Below are 15,941 nucleotides of genomic sequence, written 5' to 3'. Positions count from 1 at the left end.
AACTTTTCATAATTAATGATATTCTGTTCGATGATGAAAGTAAAAAAGTACGTAATATCAAATTTTATCCCTTAAATAATACAGCTCAAACATTTTCATATTGTTTTTCTTACTCTAAAGTAGATGAAAACATTAAATAAACTTGTTAGTATAAGAAATGAAATTACTGTGAATTATAACAAGTAGAAAAGCACGTGATATACGTGAGTACATATATATATGTACGTACAATATGGAATAAACTCATCATTGTGATTAATAATATTCTGTTCGACGATGAAAGTAAAAAAGTACGTAATATCAAATTTCATCCCTTAAATAATACAGCTCAAACATTTTCATATTGTTTTTCTTGCCCTAAGTAGATGAAAACATTAAATAAACTTGTAATTACAAGCAATGAGATTACTGTGGATTATCAAGTAGAAAAGAATTAGATTAACATTAAGTATAAGATTAACAAGTAGAAAAGTACGTGATACCAATTATTATGCATATCAAAATATGGAATGAACTCATTTTTGTCATTAATAATACTCTGTTCGATTAGAAAGTAGAAAAAAATGTAATATCAAATTTCATCCTTGGCATAATACATCGTAAACATTTCTGCACTTTTCTCCCTACCCAAAAGTAAATCGAAACATTGGAATGAATCAACTGTGGATTATAAAGAGTTGAAAAGTACGTTATATCAAGTCTTACACACACTACAATATCGAATAAACTCATTTTTATCATCAGAAAATTTCTCTCGCATCATAAACCTGGAAATAAATCTTTGTGATTTCAGTTTTTTTTTTACTGTATAAGATTTATCTTCTTCACGGCTCTCGACTTGGAAACACACACATAATTAAATGCAGTTTGACTAAATAATATTTTCAAACTTTAAAGAGGACGATAAACGTAATTCTGGTTACACAAACTAGGATCAGTCATCTGGTCATTGGATGGCTGGTCCATTGAGCCATAATATCCAGGCGGATAATTATTGTACTGATGGTAGTAAGGATTAGCATACGAACCTTGATAAGTGGCTTGAGGAGCTGATTGAGGATAAGTTGACGATGGGAAATTCCATTGTTGCTGAGGAGGCCCTGAGTACTGAGGCTGACCAGCAGCTGATGCGAAACTTTGAGTGTAGAAATTTTCTTTATTAGTATTGGATCCAGGGTCTTGACTCGAGTTTTCCTCCTGTCTTCCATCAGTGAGAGGAGTGGGCTGGTGATTTTGCACTCCACCATTCACTCCATTAAAATTCACAGAATTCTTAGACTTGATAATATCATCCTTCGGCACAGGAACTTCGAGATTATTCCTTGAACGCCCTGAGCTTTTGGTCTCATTGAGAGTCGACGAGTTGGCAGGGTGGAGTCCCAGAATGTAATTAGAGTCGTTCTGGTATGAACGCTTCTTCTTGTGTTGGGATTTCTCTGGAGTTGAAGTGGTAATTTTTTTCCCCTTAGACTCTTCGAGATCGCCGCTTTCAATGGAAAAATTTCCTGATCTCGAAGCTGCTAGAGAAACACGTAATTTTGTAGATTCATTCTTCATCGAAGGCGAATTTTCCTTCTCTGCTTCAGAATCTTCACCAGGCACAACCTGCTTGAGCCAATCGCTCATGTCCTCAAATGCTGACCTATCAGCGTCATACACTGATCTCTTCTTTGGGGAACCTGCCAATCGTCTTCTTTTTGGTTGTGATGAACGATTGTCCCTTACATCCAATGCCATAGGGCCTCCAGCAGCATCAGAACGTTCTCCATTTTTACCGGAGACACATCCCACTCCTTTAGGAAACTGCAGATCTTTTTGTGAAGTGGGTTTTTCGAGGAAAGCATAGAACTCACCACTGTCCTCTGAGCTCAAAACAATAGCTGCGCTCTTGGGAAGAGGTCTTTTCTTGGCTCTCCTCTTCAAAACAGGTGGTTCTCCATCAGAGACCTCACTCTCTGTACGTTCATCAGTACTCTCGTTCTCTTTCTCATGTGCTGATGACATGTGCTGACTATCGTTCTCTTTCTCCTGTGCTGAAGAGATTCCAAACTTCTTGGCGAGTCTGCAACACATCAAGTTGACCGTACGGTTGAAGGGAGCGCTTTTCTCCTTTGCCTTCAATTTAATCTTACAATGGGCTTGTACATAATCTGTGGAAGGATAAATTGAACAATTATTTCCTCTGAATTATTCGTAAAAATTTCTCAAGAGATTTCCTTACGTACCCTGAACAGCATTGTATAAAATTGGGGGAATCCCAGGTTTGTCACTACCTCCTGCTGCAGTCATAGTGGCCAGCTCGACTTCACCAACGAAAGATTTTAAAAGTCGCCTCAATAGCTCCTTCCATTTTTCCTTATACAGTGTTGTCAAAGTCTCCAGGGTACTGCTCTCCACCCACACATCTGAATTAGGCATAAGCTGAATTTTCCCATACGCCGGAATCTGCCAGGGGAGCGATTTCTTCCTCTCACCACCAGATTTCTCGGCTGATAGTGATTTAAGGTGAGCGACACAGTGTTCCAAAACTGTGGTAACTTCTGCATTGATTAATTCTGGAAAAAAACATGAGTGTGCACATATATTTCATGTTCGTCCGGTTATTATTCTTGGGAAATCCAGTAAGAACCCCATATGAACAAGTGACTTGAGACACTTACCCTGAACTGACGAACAAAATTGACATGACAAAAGATTCACAATTCTTTCTCCCTCCAATTCAACCGTGACAGTCTCTTCCTCTCTCCCCTCAGGATTATTCAGTGCAAATTTGTTTCCATCTTTTGTTGGTACAGTAGAACTCTTCCTTCTGCTTGATTTGCCGCTCTTACTGCTACTTCCTGCTTTGATAGTCTCAGATTTGATGATTGACTTTTCGTCTTTGCGTGTTGATTGGAGAAGTATTTGATTATATTTCAACACCGTCTTCTTTCTGGCTTCTGCAACTTCTTTCTGTCCCTTAGCCAAAGCTCGCTTTTTTGCCATATTTTTCTCCTGTTGTGTCTTTACTGTTGTCCCTGGTTTAACAATTTCTTTGGAAGACCAATCGTAACCTAATTCCTCGAGATATTTTTTATCCTCTGTGAATAAAATTTGTTGAATATGCTAATTTTTGATGAATCAATGTGGTGCATTGTGTTTAGGTCTTTTTTTTACAATATTTAAGAAAACTTTATCATTTCCGTGATCTTCATTGATTCATTGTGCTAATTTCCATTCATAAATATCCGAACATTTGATCAACACGGGAGCAAATGACAAAGTCATTAATTCTCAGTTTCGAAGGAACATCGAAATGTGATTTTTTATGGAATAAATTAATGGGGGACAATTGATAATGATCCGAAAAAATTTGATCATTTATTACCACCAGAGACTGCCAGAAAACAATGACACGTGAGTCTAGTGAATGACTACAGGCTTTAATAAGTTGTCATGAAATGTAGAAAAAATGAAAGAACAAATACATGAAATGGATGTACTTACGACTGTATGCTACAATTTCTGCGACATGTACATCTTCACCCCTCTGTACCATGACGTGGGCACCTTTCTTCAATTGTTTTTTTTTGCCTGGAGGATGACCAATTGCATCCTCGTGTAGTGTGCCAATTGTCTGGTCAATATCGAAATAGAAGAGAATGTGCATGTTGCCTCCCTTCATTCTGTTCCTTTTAATCCTTATGAATTTAAATCCTGTTTTTTTCACAACACATAAACCTCTAAACGCGAAAGAAACGACACGGCTGTGGATGGTTTTTTTCTACACAGACTCGTCAACAGTATCAAAATAATTTTCCATAAATTGAGGTTATTTTCCACGAAACACGATTCACAAAACTCTTGAATCTGTGATGCTTTTTTGTGATGCTTTTTTCCACCAATTTAGCCCACCACTTCGATTAATAATCAACTATTCATTGGCACAAGAACACTGTATATTGCATCGATGCATTACAAAACTGCGATACGTCACGAAATGGCGCTTACAACTGGCTTTGTGCCTCGTGTCTCGTGGCATCGGCTCAGCACGCCATGAGTGTAGCAACAAGCCGGTGTCGGTAACCGGATATTAGGCTGATTCGCGGGAATACTTTTCAGCAATATGAATTTTTTCCCGTGATTGGTTATGAGAATTAGAAAAATTAATTTTTAGCAAGATGAATCCTGCAAGTCACAAAAACTTGACTTTGCTACTTTTAGTATAGGATAAATAGACATGGTACATGCGGCGGGGGGCAAGAGCGCACACAGCCGGTTCTTCTTCTTCTTCTTTCCGATGTAGTTGTATCCTCTCACTTTAGTAGAGGGAAGCACCATACACAGCCGGTTGGTGTGAGTTTCTATGTGTGAGATTGTAATTGTAAATGCTTTACTCCCAGTGCACGTCAAATTGGTATTGTGTGGATTGTGTATTAGAGTATAAACAGTGTTAATTAACGGACTTTTCTCAATCCTTCTGCGAAATTTAATGATAAACTGTATCGCGAATACAGCCGTAAGATCTTTAAGAAACAATTAAATAATGGAAGTGATAATCCATTGATAATTCAATTTTCTTTATAAAAGATAACTCCGATCATTTAAGGTTAAAAATTGAGCCTGTCTATTGATGAACTGAAGAAGCCAGTGACATTACTTGCAGTGTACCTACTCCCTACTTCTCAATGCCTTCTAATAAAATCGTCCCGCGTCCTGTACTCTTTAAAGATTATTCACATCGTAGTCAATTGCGAATAGCTCGAAAACTACGAATGTTGGGAGAAGAAAACAATAGACAAATTGAATCAAGACGTGTGGCTGTCAATATTGATACTAGAAGGTAAAGATATTTCAACAATGAGGATCGTTAATTTATCATTCGCAGCATCGGACGTATTTTATTAACTTTATTCTAACTGCCAGGTAATTTCCAATTTTTGAGGATGAAACAACTGGTTGGCCATCATCCCAGTCTGATGACACAGAATGTGATTCACCCCAAGGCGAGACAAGTTCAGACGATTCAAATGTTGAAGAGGATCTACTGGAAAGAGATAATGGTTTGAATTTTTTAGGCTTCCTTCCGATTCATTCCCCTATATTTTCTCTGCACTGCTATAAATGGGTGGTGTTGTCCCAAGATATTATCAAGAGTTCTCAAAAAACCCACCTAAAACGTTAATTCATGTGTGAAGACATTGAAAATACGACGAATCAAACTTGATGGAATGCCTGAGATTACACCATTCAGTAGATTTCGTTCTAAGTATTTTTTTTTTACAATTCATGACGAGAGTTTTATCACATAGTGTTCTTCGACATCAATGTTTGTAGATGTCAAAATCCCAGTTAATTTCAGTTGGCAACTGTTGAAGAGTCATTTGGATTTATTTCTTCTTGGTAAATGTAAATAATCATATTTCAACGAAGTGACTGACTCAAGGATGGAAAGACAAGTTGCAGAATTAAATCCATCGTGGTGAAAAACTTGGAGAAAGTATAGAGTATGTGATTTTGAGAATTTCATCACCGTAGAGTCGAAATTATATGTCCATGGTCCTTGTCTTATCCTACAAATTTCTCTACGTGTCTCTTTTCTGACTCAACTCAAGTGGAATTTACTTCGAGGTAATGGTTTTTCATGCCTGTTATGTTTCTAGGTGATGAAACAGATGGAGAAAATTCAGTAAATCATGAACCTTGGGATGAGATGGAAGAGGAGCAATGGTTCACTGGTGATGAAGGTGGAGAGGGGGAAGATTCAAGTAAGGGCGAAGGTGAAGGTGAAGAGGATGTTAATAGAGACGAATCAGAAAATTCTTGTGACCAGGATAACATCGAGAATCAGGAAGAGGATTCCCCTTTGTATCCTGGAGCAAAAATCACAGTTGGGGAGAGTTTATTGGCAGTTTTAACGTTATCTTTACGTCATTCGTTCACTGGGGCATGCTTGGCTGATATCTTACACCTGGTAGAATTACACTGTCTTGAACCAAATAATTGTAGAGTCTTCTACCTTTTTAGAAAATATTTTGAAAAAATTTACACACCATTACGAAGGCGATTCTATTGTGCTTGCTGCTTCATGTCCCTCGAAACTGACAAAACTCCATATGGAAATTGTTTGGAAGACACCCAGGTGGCTTACTTCACCGAAATACCACTGATTAATCAACTCCAAACATTATACCGGCGATCTGGTTTTGTACAACAGCTGCAGTATAGATTTACTAGAACGAAAGAGAATGATGATTTTTATGAAGACATATACGATGGGGAAGTTTACCGAGGGCTCTGCCAGACAGGAAAAATCCTATCCAATCCGGATAACATTTCCTTCATGTGGAACACTGATGGCGTCTCTATATTTAAATCTTCTCAATACTCCATTTGGCCTTTTTTTCTAAGTATCAATGAGCTTCCCAATGACCAGCGGACGAAAAAAGAAAATTTACTTTTGGGGGGTTTATGGTTTCGGCCAAGTAAACCCTTCCCTCCGTTATTTTTGCAGTTCATCTCGGACGAGATAGAAATATTGAAGAATGGGATTGACCTTGACCTGCCAGGAATAGATGACCCTGTGAGGGTGCAAGCCACAGTGATATGTGGTACCTGCGATGCACCAGCCAAGGCTTTGTTTTTAAACATGAAACAATATAACGGTGAATACGGATGCCAAAAATGCTTGGCTCAATCTGAACCATATCCTGGAGTGAAGATTCGTATTTATCCCTTTGAGATGAATCTGGAAGAGCGTACTCAAGAAGAGACTGATCAACTAGCTGCTGAGGCAGCTGATTGTGAAGCAGCACCGAAGGGGGTCAAAGGACCTAGTGCAATATCAAGGTAGTCATCTGATTATATCCGTACTACTACAGTCGATGCGATACACTGTTTTTTTAGGCCTCGTTCAAGATCTTCTGCTCTTGTGGTTTTCTCCAAAATTAAAAAAACAAACCCTGGTCTCTTTCCCAATTTAGGCACATCGTTGATAAGAAAGTCTGTGCGATGACACCACCCACTTTTGTTGCTAGATTACCTCGTTCAATAACAGCTAATTTGAGTTATCTGAAGGCTTCAGAATTAAAGACTTGGTTTTTCTATTATTCTCTACCTATTTTAGAATCAATAATGCCACCTATATACTTCAAACATTATCAATTATTTGTAAATGCAATATATTTATTCAGTCGAAATAGAATTTCCATTGACATGGTGAATCTGGGAGACGAATTCATCGTTGAGTTTGTATTGAGATTTTCTGACTTGTACGATGCAAGGTACATGTGTTCAAACTTACACCTCACACGACATTTGACAAAGACAGTTCTAGATTTTGGTCCTCTTTGGGTAGCTTCCTGTTTTGCATTCGAAAATGTTAATGGTCAATTGAAAACTCTCGTTAGAGGGACACGTTTTGCTTGACTACAAATTTGCACAGGTTTATCGTACTTCATGGCTTTGCCTGAGCTCATACACAAATTGGTACCTACGAGTGGTATTTATGAATTTTGTGATCGTTTAGGTAGACCAGAGAAGAAGTTCAAGTCTCATGAGATCTCTAAATTACATATTGTGGGTGCAATAAAGACAAATATGAATCTCTCAGATACGATTACAGAGGCACTGGAGACTTCAAATTTCAGAGGGTCTAAACTAGGTATCTTTTATCGTCTTATCAAAAATAAATCACTCTACATGTCCACAATGTACAGACGATGCACAAAAACAAATTCATCTTGTGCAAAATATCATTTCGATGGTCAGGTGAATTTTGGTATCATAAATTGCTTTATACGTGTATCAAATTGCACATGCGAGAGCTACTGTAGTAGTATTGAATGTAATCCACAATACTGTGCAATTATGCAAAAATGTATCACTCAACCACAATTTAATTCTGATCTTAATAATGAAATTTATGATTTCAATCTCTCTGGAATTTATAAGTGTATTGTTAGTGACGAGGTGATTGCAGTTAATATCGATAATCTTTCATACATCTGTTTTTTCTTGAAAATATCCAATCAATCATATTATATTGTAGAACCCGCAAATTCAATGGAAGTCGAATAAAGAGCCCTTGATGAACAAACGAGAATATTTTTTTTTCCTTCAATGTTGTCCCATGAATGGAATTAGTTGTTAATTGAAAATTCATAATGAATGAGCAATTATTCGGAGATTTTTCAACTTTTACTACTCTTATTGAAAATGGGAGAGAGAAGGGCAACTAGTTCGTCTTCAGGGGGAAAATAGTCGATCATGGAAAAGAAAAAAGCCATCAGAGAAATTTTTCATCGCTCTAGTTTATTTTCTCTCTCTCTCTATTTCCAATTCAATTATTTGTGTCTTTCATTCTAAACATGAAACCTAATGGAGGGGGGGAGAGGCAGGCTGAAGGTCAAGCATTCAATTCTCAAGGATATGGCCTATAATTTGTTTTCTCAATAGTTTATTCTGTTACGTTCTTTATTTCTCCTGTTCGTTTTAGCTTGTTTGCTCCATTTTAGCTTATCGGCTCCCCGTTATGTCGGTCCAGCAGGCAGCTATTTGACCCTCATTGTTTCACCCTCCACTTTGTTCCATTGGTATTGTCGCAATGGTCTGTTGTGTGACACTTCAACCGTTGTTGATTATTATTAATCAATTATCAGTATCACCTATTGATCAATTATTAAAAAAAAAATCTATGAGCTCTCAATGACGGACACAACTATAGTGTCCCTCCCTAAGAGATGAGAACATAGAATATTTTTTTTTTTATATTATTTATTCAATAATTATAATCAGAATTTTCATGGCGAACAATAATATTCTAAGTCCTGATCTCCCGTAAAGAGCCGTTAGGCACCATTGCGGAGATAGAGACTCATAGAAACTGCCGGCTCCATACTAGAGACTGGCCGAGCACCGAAAAATTCACGGGAGACCCAGAGAGCCTGATTTCAGTCGCTCACAGTCACGCGGAGCCCCCGAGAGATAGGGAAATTTCATCCCGGGTAGGAGCGCTATCGAAACTTCCACAGTGTATAACTATTGATAAATGAAAGAAAAATATGTCAAACTTTCAGCATTAATAGAAGGGTTTAGTCGCACCAAACGAGGTTTTTAAACTATTGGACTAGTGGATTTTTAACTAGTGGACATCTTACGATTTTCTCGGTGCAAAAATACATCTATGGATCCAAAAATTATCCTCCTGTTCAGTAAAATTTTCCACACCAGCAGGGGATTGTTTTTTACCCGCCTGAATTTTCACCAAACGGGTTCGGTAAAAATCATTCTCTATTACAGCAAAATTATACGAAAAATTGGAGCAATTATTCACGTTCACTTCGATAATTTTTTATGGGATGCAGGGTAAATTTTACAGTTTCGGTGCAAATCCCCCTCACGTTTAGTAAATTTTCCCGGTTCAACGGAGTAAAATTCACTATTAATCTCGCACTTTTTCCACTATTTAAGATGAAAAGGTACTGGAAATCGAGGTTGCTGCACGATTACTTGACTTATTTGATAATTGTGCTCCAACTTTTTTCTCCGTGCAGGATAAAGATATCTTTTATAGAGGGAAATTTATCAAAAAGTATTTTGTCCCTTAGCAATCTTGTAAAATTGCTGCCATATCATTATTATGATTTCATCTAACAATTCATTTTTTGTCTGTGATTATTGAATAGCCGAAACGACGAATTGCTATTTCTCGTTTCATATAAAGTGGGCATTTGTCGGGGGCAAAATATGTATGGGTGCATCGAATAACGAAAAAGTAGTGCTGGAAATTTGCTTGCGCTGAGAATACAATTTTTTTGTTGTTAAATACTAGATTTATTTTCGCAATTGAAAATTTCAATCTTGGCGCACGCTTCACATGTTTGGCACAAAAAAATACGTTTTTGATCATTTTTAACAAACTATTTTTTTAGCCCAAGTAAAACTTGTTTCAGAACTTTGCTGTTTTTCTCTCAGTGTAGGGCCAGATTATTATTCACGCGAAGAAGGTAAATAATTGAGCGAGTTCCAGTATTCGAAACTGAAAATTTCCAGTGCAGTTGTGAGAGTAAGTCAGGACTATCAATAGTCCCCAGGAGCCGTTCCAACAGGAAAATAATTGAATTTTTCGCTCTTTGTTGTCAAAACATGGTGATTGAAATATGATCATTGAAGCATATTACAATGAAGTAATCACTAAATAATCATCAGAATGTGCACAATGTGCCAATGTAATTAAACATTTAATATAATTACAAACGCGACAGTTATTTTACTATTGCATTCTCAATTGAATAACATCGAATGCATCGAGAGGGTGCACCAATGATACTGATCTGTTATGTGTGACATTCACCGAGTCATTGCCAAATTTTTTCATTAGCCATTTAAAATTCAATTATCAAAATGAGATGGTTATAAGTGTCACTCAGTCAGGATTGTGTACATCACGGTTCCAACCAAAATGTCAACGTCACTTTGACTATTTCATTGGAATATAATTACGGACCACAATTTGAACTGCAGTTTTGCATGAAAATTGTTCATGTGGACAATGTGATACATATTCTATAATTTCGGATAATAACGAAGAAGGTAGAATTGACTGTAATTTTTTTATTTCTCGTTATTTTCCGAAATAAAAAATACGGATCACCCATGTTGTCTTGAGCACGGAGAGAAATATTCACTTGTAATACCACAAGAGCTTCAAAATTATCGGGTATTTTCCGATAGGTTCGTTGCAAACAAACGAAGGAGTCAAGTTTTTCAGGTTAAAAAATTTTTCCTGAAAAACTTGATGACTTCGTTTGTTTGCAACGAACCTATCGGAAAATACCCATTAATTTTGAAGCTCGTGTGGTATTCGGGGGATTATTTTTCCAATCCAAATGTCGGGCAATATAATTGGACCATGAGACGAAACTCACAATTGAGAAACGAAAATTCTATAATTAACACTCATTTCGAATAAAAATCCTCGGATTACCACAATTGAATTCAATCTGTCAGTTTGACGAGGGGTTAATTCGACTGCATGATGTTTTGTTTTTTATGTAGCAACTACCAGAGAAAATTACCAAAAAATTATCAGTTGAAAACCCTGTAGATTGTACCGCGTGATGTCGAATGGGGCAATTATATTGCCCGATATTTGGGTTGGAAAAATAATCAATAAGAATTACGTATCTTTTCTGTAATTCCGGAGCGAAATGTGATTGTAGAAAATTTTACGAAATTTTTCCAGAGCGTTCCGTAATTTTTATCAGAAACTCCTGTGAAAAATTACGATACCGTCACTTAAATTTCCTGAGTGGATTCCGTAATCCATGAGCAAATTGTGAGTTCCGTAACTTTTACTGAACATTTCTCTCCGTGAGAGCAATTATGAATGAAGTACTTGAATATCCTTAACCCTTAAGTGCACGGAGGGAAATGTTGGATAACAATTACTTCAAAAATCGTGACAAATTTTACTCTATGAATGGTAATCGTGGAACGAAATGTGATTCCGTGAAAAAATACTGGTTTTTAGTGGATACTAGACCTGTGCGCGCGCTTATCTATTCGTTGTGAAAATGAAGAAATCGAATTTATTAAAGGTCATAAACTCATAGATGTTTTATAAATATTGATAACGACTTGAAGAGAATTAAGAGAATGAAGAGTAGAACATCAATGAATAATTTGTAATCTTCGATTAATTCTTTTTTTTTTACTTTTCAATATAATCTGATTAAAATCTGTAGTTGTTGAAAAATGAGGGGAGGGTTAAGAATTCTTGAATTCTTCGGAAAATTCCACAGTTTTCCAGATAACCGTAGATCTTCAAAGATTTTTCTCGAATTATTTGGGACACCGAACAATTTTCATGAATTTTGTAGAGTTTAAAATTTATGTACGAAAATCTGAGAAGCAAGAATTGATTATTTTTGTGTATGATAAATATGAAAAAATTAAAATTTGGGAATTGAAAAATAATTTGTAAGTTAAAAAAATTTAGAAATACTTTGTTTTTTTTTCTCATGAGCGCAACAATTAGGCAATTTAGATATGTTTTGACGTTAAGATAAACTTTACACATGAAACAATGAAAAATATGACGCAGAACAATTTTTGGCATTTGAAGAATTTGAAAATACCGGGGATTTTTTTTCAGCGACTACTTCACGTGACTCATTGACCAATCAGAATTGAGGATTAGCGGTCGGACAGTTTCGAGATATTTCCATATAAAACAACTTCACATTTCTTTCATCTTTAGTAAATAGGGTCTTACGATTTTCCCGGCAAAAAATACATTTATGGATGTGTGACGTATTGTGATCAATACGTCGATTGTTTGTGAATAACAATGACGTATTATGAATAATACGTTACATTCAATTTATAATTCTAAACGATGGGAAAAGAAATGTGATTTTTGTCTCATCGTTCACGAGCAGAGCTTAGCATTCCCATGGTGACACCTGAGTCCAGCTTCTTAGAAGAAGAGCTGTTTGACTGTTTTAGTTTTGTGTCAGTGATGACATGAAACTGTATTAGTGCACCAGGACCGTGGGATTACTTAGATCTGCAATTTCGGGTCTTGGAACTTTTGAGGACTCATTAGAGTCAGAGTGAGTACGGGAGTGAAGCTGAACGGTCATCTTAGCTCCTCCACTTTTAATACTGCGTATACCGAACCCCCCCCCCCCCCCCCAACCGAATCACTGTCTTGTATTTAGTTCGTAGTTTAGCCAAGAATAAACCTATAGCTTTTACCAGACATTGAGTGTCCCATAGCTACATCCTTAAAATCCCTACATCCTACTATTCCGGAAGTGAGCGGATCCCCCGTAAGCGTAAACGTAATAGTTAGCTGGGTATAGGGTGTTTGACGGCCCTAGCAAGGAAGTATAAAAGGTTCTCTTACTAATAGTGACTAGTCACAGGGACTAGTCACTCAAGGTAGTATCACTCAGGATTGAAGGCAGTGAGTGAACTACCTAAAACGTCACAGATGCAAAAATTATCCTCCTGTTTATTACAATTTCCCACACCGGCAGGGGATTATTTGTTTTGTACTTGTCTGAAAGAAAATCATGGGGACGGACAGAAGTGAATTTGGACCAAACGGGTTCGGTAAAAATCATTCTCCGTCACAGAAAAATTCTACGAAAAATTGGAGCAATTATTTACGTTCACTAGTATAATTTTTGATGGGATGCAGGGTAAATTTTACAGTTTAGGTACAAATCACCTTCACGTTTAGTAAATTTTTCCGGGCCAATGGAGTAAAATTCACTATTAATCTCGCACTTTTCCTCCTATTTAAAGTGAAAAAGTAACTTCCGCAACTTTTCTCGCTGTAACAGATTGTTTGCCATTTTTTTCATCATTTTGTTTGTTTATGTTTCCAAATGCAAAATACAGTTTTCTTTAGCGCTCGTTAGCAGAATAATTATAAACCCAACGGCATTACCCATTTCAATGAATTTCATATCGTGAATCACTTTAGTTCATTACGTACGAACCCCATTTCGTACGTCGCATATTATTAAAATCACGGTTATGAAAACATGAATGTAAATTTTTCATCCGGAGAGCGGTGAGAATCTTGTTAAGTTAGTAACCTCGTAACGCTGGATCCTCTTAAGAGGTTTCCGCCATTAAAACCAGCGCCAAAGGTACCTCAAGAGCCTCGGTGGTTAGAACCTTCATAACATTGTTGAATCTTATATCAAATCATGAGCGTGGATCCATCCGACCATTATATTAAGAGAATAGGTATTGAACCATGCACCATCATCCAATTTATCAAGAATATCAGGGGGAAACATCGTGGTGTATCGATGTGATATTACAAGTATCTTATCAACCGGAAGTATGATAAACTGATTGAGATTCTCAGCGGAAAGTGCACTGAGCGAAAAGACTACTTTGGATGAAAAAACTTTATTCGATAGAAGAAAATATTCTCTTGTCAATTTTAAACATCGTGATACCTCCTGATAAATAAGTTCGTTCTCAGACTGAGAGAAAAAAGTTTTCCAACGGGATGAGATTCTCTTATCCCAAGAGAATTTTTAAGCGTTTTCAAAACTAGAAATGATGTCCTTCCCATAAATTTATGTATTCTGTGTTATATCTAGATTTTTTTTTCATCAGAACTTTGATTACATAAAATCTTGCGCAAAGAGCGCAACACGTCAGATCAATTTTCTATACGGTTGAATTGATAATGAAAGCGTTCGTCGTGCAATCCAAACAAAAATTCCTCAGTTGAAGATGATGAGAGATCAGATCGGGAACGTGTGAATTCTCAAAATTCATTAAGAATGTTTAACCTATCAAGTGGACAGTCAGTGGACCTGTCAGTTGAAAATAAAAATAAAATTGACTAAGTAAATCATTCATGTTACAAATTATTTTTCTCATCAAATTGGAAGTGTTATGGCGTACTATTCCGATCTCAAAAACAATAATTAAAAAAAATGTTCATAAATAATGGAGGACTTGTGACTGCAGTGGTAACAGTCGAATTTTGATCGGGCAAAATCGCACTTTCCGACTAGTAGTGGGGTTGTAATAGTGAGATGAATGTTTGTGTGTGTTATACGTGTCCATATGCTTCCAGCGAGGAATTATCGTCACCGACTACCGACCTCGATCAGCTGTTGTGTGATGTTGTCGCGTTGCTCGACTCGTGATGGCGGCCAAATTTTTTTTAGAGTAATTCGAAAATCAATCGAAAATATCACGCGTATATGGCCCGGTCCCTTACTTGTTCTCGCCGGCGATAGATTCTCCATAGTCTGAAGTAAATGGCTTGTGGTTTTTTTTCAATATCTTGAGTGTCTAACCCATGCAACATCTCGATCAAAGTTGGCACGGTCATGTTTCTTCCCTAAGCATAATGTTACAAGAAGTGATTTTCAGACATGAATTTCTCACTAGCATGCCCCGATGGGAGGATTAAGATTATTACTAACGTGTGGTTCAAATATTTACCTGGCATATGAGACAATATTAAAATTATGATGAATAATGTGGGTTTTGGATAAACATTCTTAAATTGTAGATATAACGCAAACTATATGAATTTATAGGAAGACTTATGCTAACACTTGAAAATTTCCTCGGGACACGAGAATCTCATCCTGTTGAAAGACTCCTTTCTTTCAGTATGAGCACAAAATTATTTACCAGATTTCACGATTCTAGAAATTGACAGAAGAATATTTTCTCGTCAAAAGTACTTTCTTATCAGTGTACAATTAAAGAATGATGTTATTCGTGCATTCAATCAAGACGAATTCAATCCTTCAAAAATTCCGAACACGTGCACAGACCGAAATTTGTAATTTGACCAGCAAAGAACCTAATGAATCACTTGAGAATATACTTCATCTCCGATAAAACGACCCTTCATCCCATTTTTATTGATAATGAAAGTATCAATAAACTTTTCTTTCCCATGAGACTTCGATTTCATCTCGAAGAAACTTGGTCCAAGCTTCAGTACGTGAGTGCATGTTTAGCGACGCCCTCTATGACTGTATGTATGAGAGGAACAAAGTTTTGACAGTCTCATGGTTATCCACTGCGAGAAGAGAATGTACAAATACCACCCGCAAGTTTTCCAGTCAAGTGATGCAAACTTGCAGTTTCAGTAGCCGAAATATAATATTGAATTTCGGTAACTATTGCAACTGTTTTCAAATTTTCAACTGAAATTTTTGGTGAGAGTCTTGGAAATTTATAACAAATAATTTGTAACAAGTGAATCTCCTCTGAAATTTCAAGGAATTTTGTCAATGCAAAGTGATGATTTCAAGGAGAAATCTGCTGGAGTTGTAATTTGTTATAAAATACGAAATTTTTGAAAATTATTCTAAAAATCAAAACAAGGATTATTTACAGCTATCGCTTTCATCTTCGAACTCGGTGGAAGAGACATCCGAAGAAATTTTTTAAGCCAT

The 15,941-nt window shown here is 36.6% G+C and overlaps 1 long non-coding RNA gene across 1 annotated transcript in view; it reads right to left on the bottom strand.

Moving 5' to 3' along the window:
* Positions 1-15,941, bottom strand: part of LOC107048375 — a 143,495-nt gene that overhangs the window by 68,445 nt on the left and 59,109 nt on the right. The gene's annotated exons all lie outside the window — the stretch shown is intronic.

Source organism: Diachasma alloeum, unplaced genomic scaffold (assembly GCF_001412515.2).
Source record: "Diachasma alloeum isolate Michigan unplaced genomic scaffold, Dall2.0 Dall_scaffold_00188, whole genome shotgun sequence".
Lineage (NCBI taxonomy): Eukaryota > Metazoa > Arthropoda > Insecta > Hymenoptera > Braconidae > Diachasma > Diachasma alloeum.
Note: the sequence above shows the minus strand (reverse complement) of the source record. Positions and strands in the feature narration are given on the sequence as shown.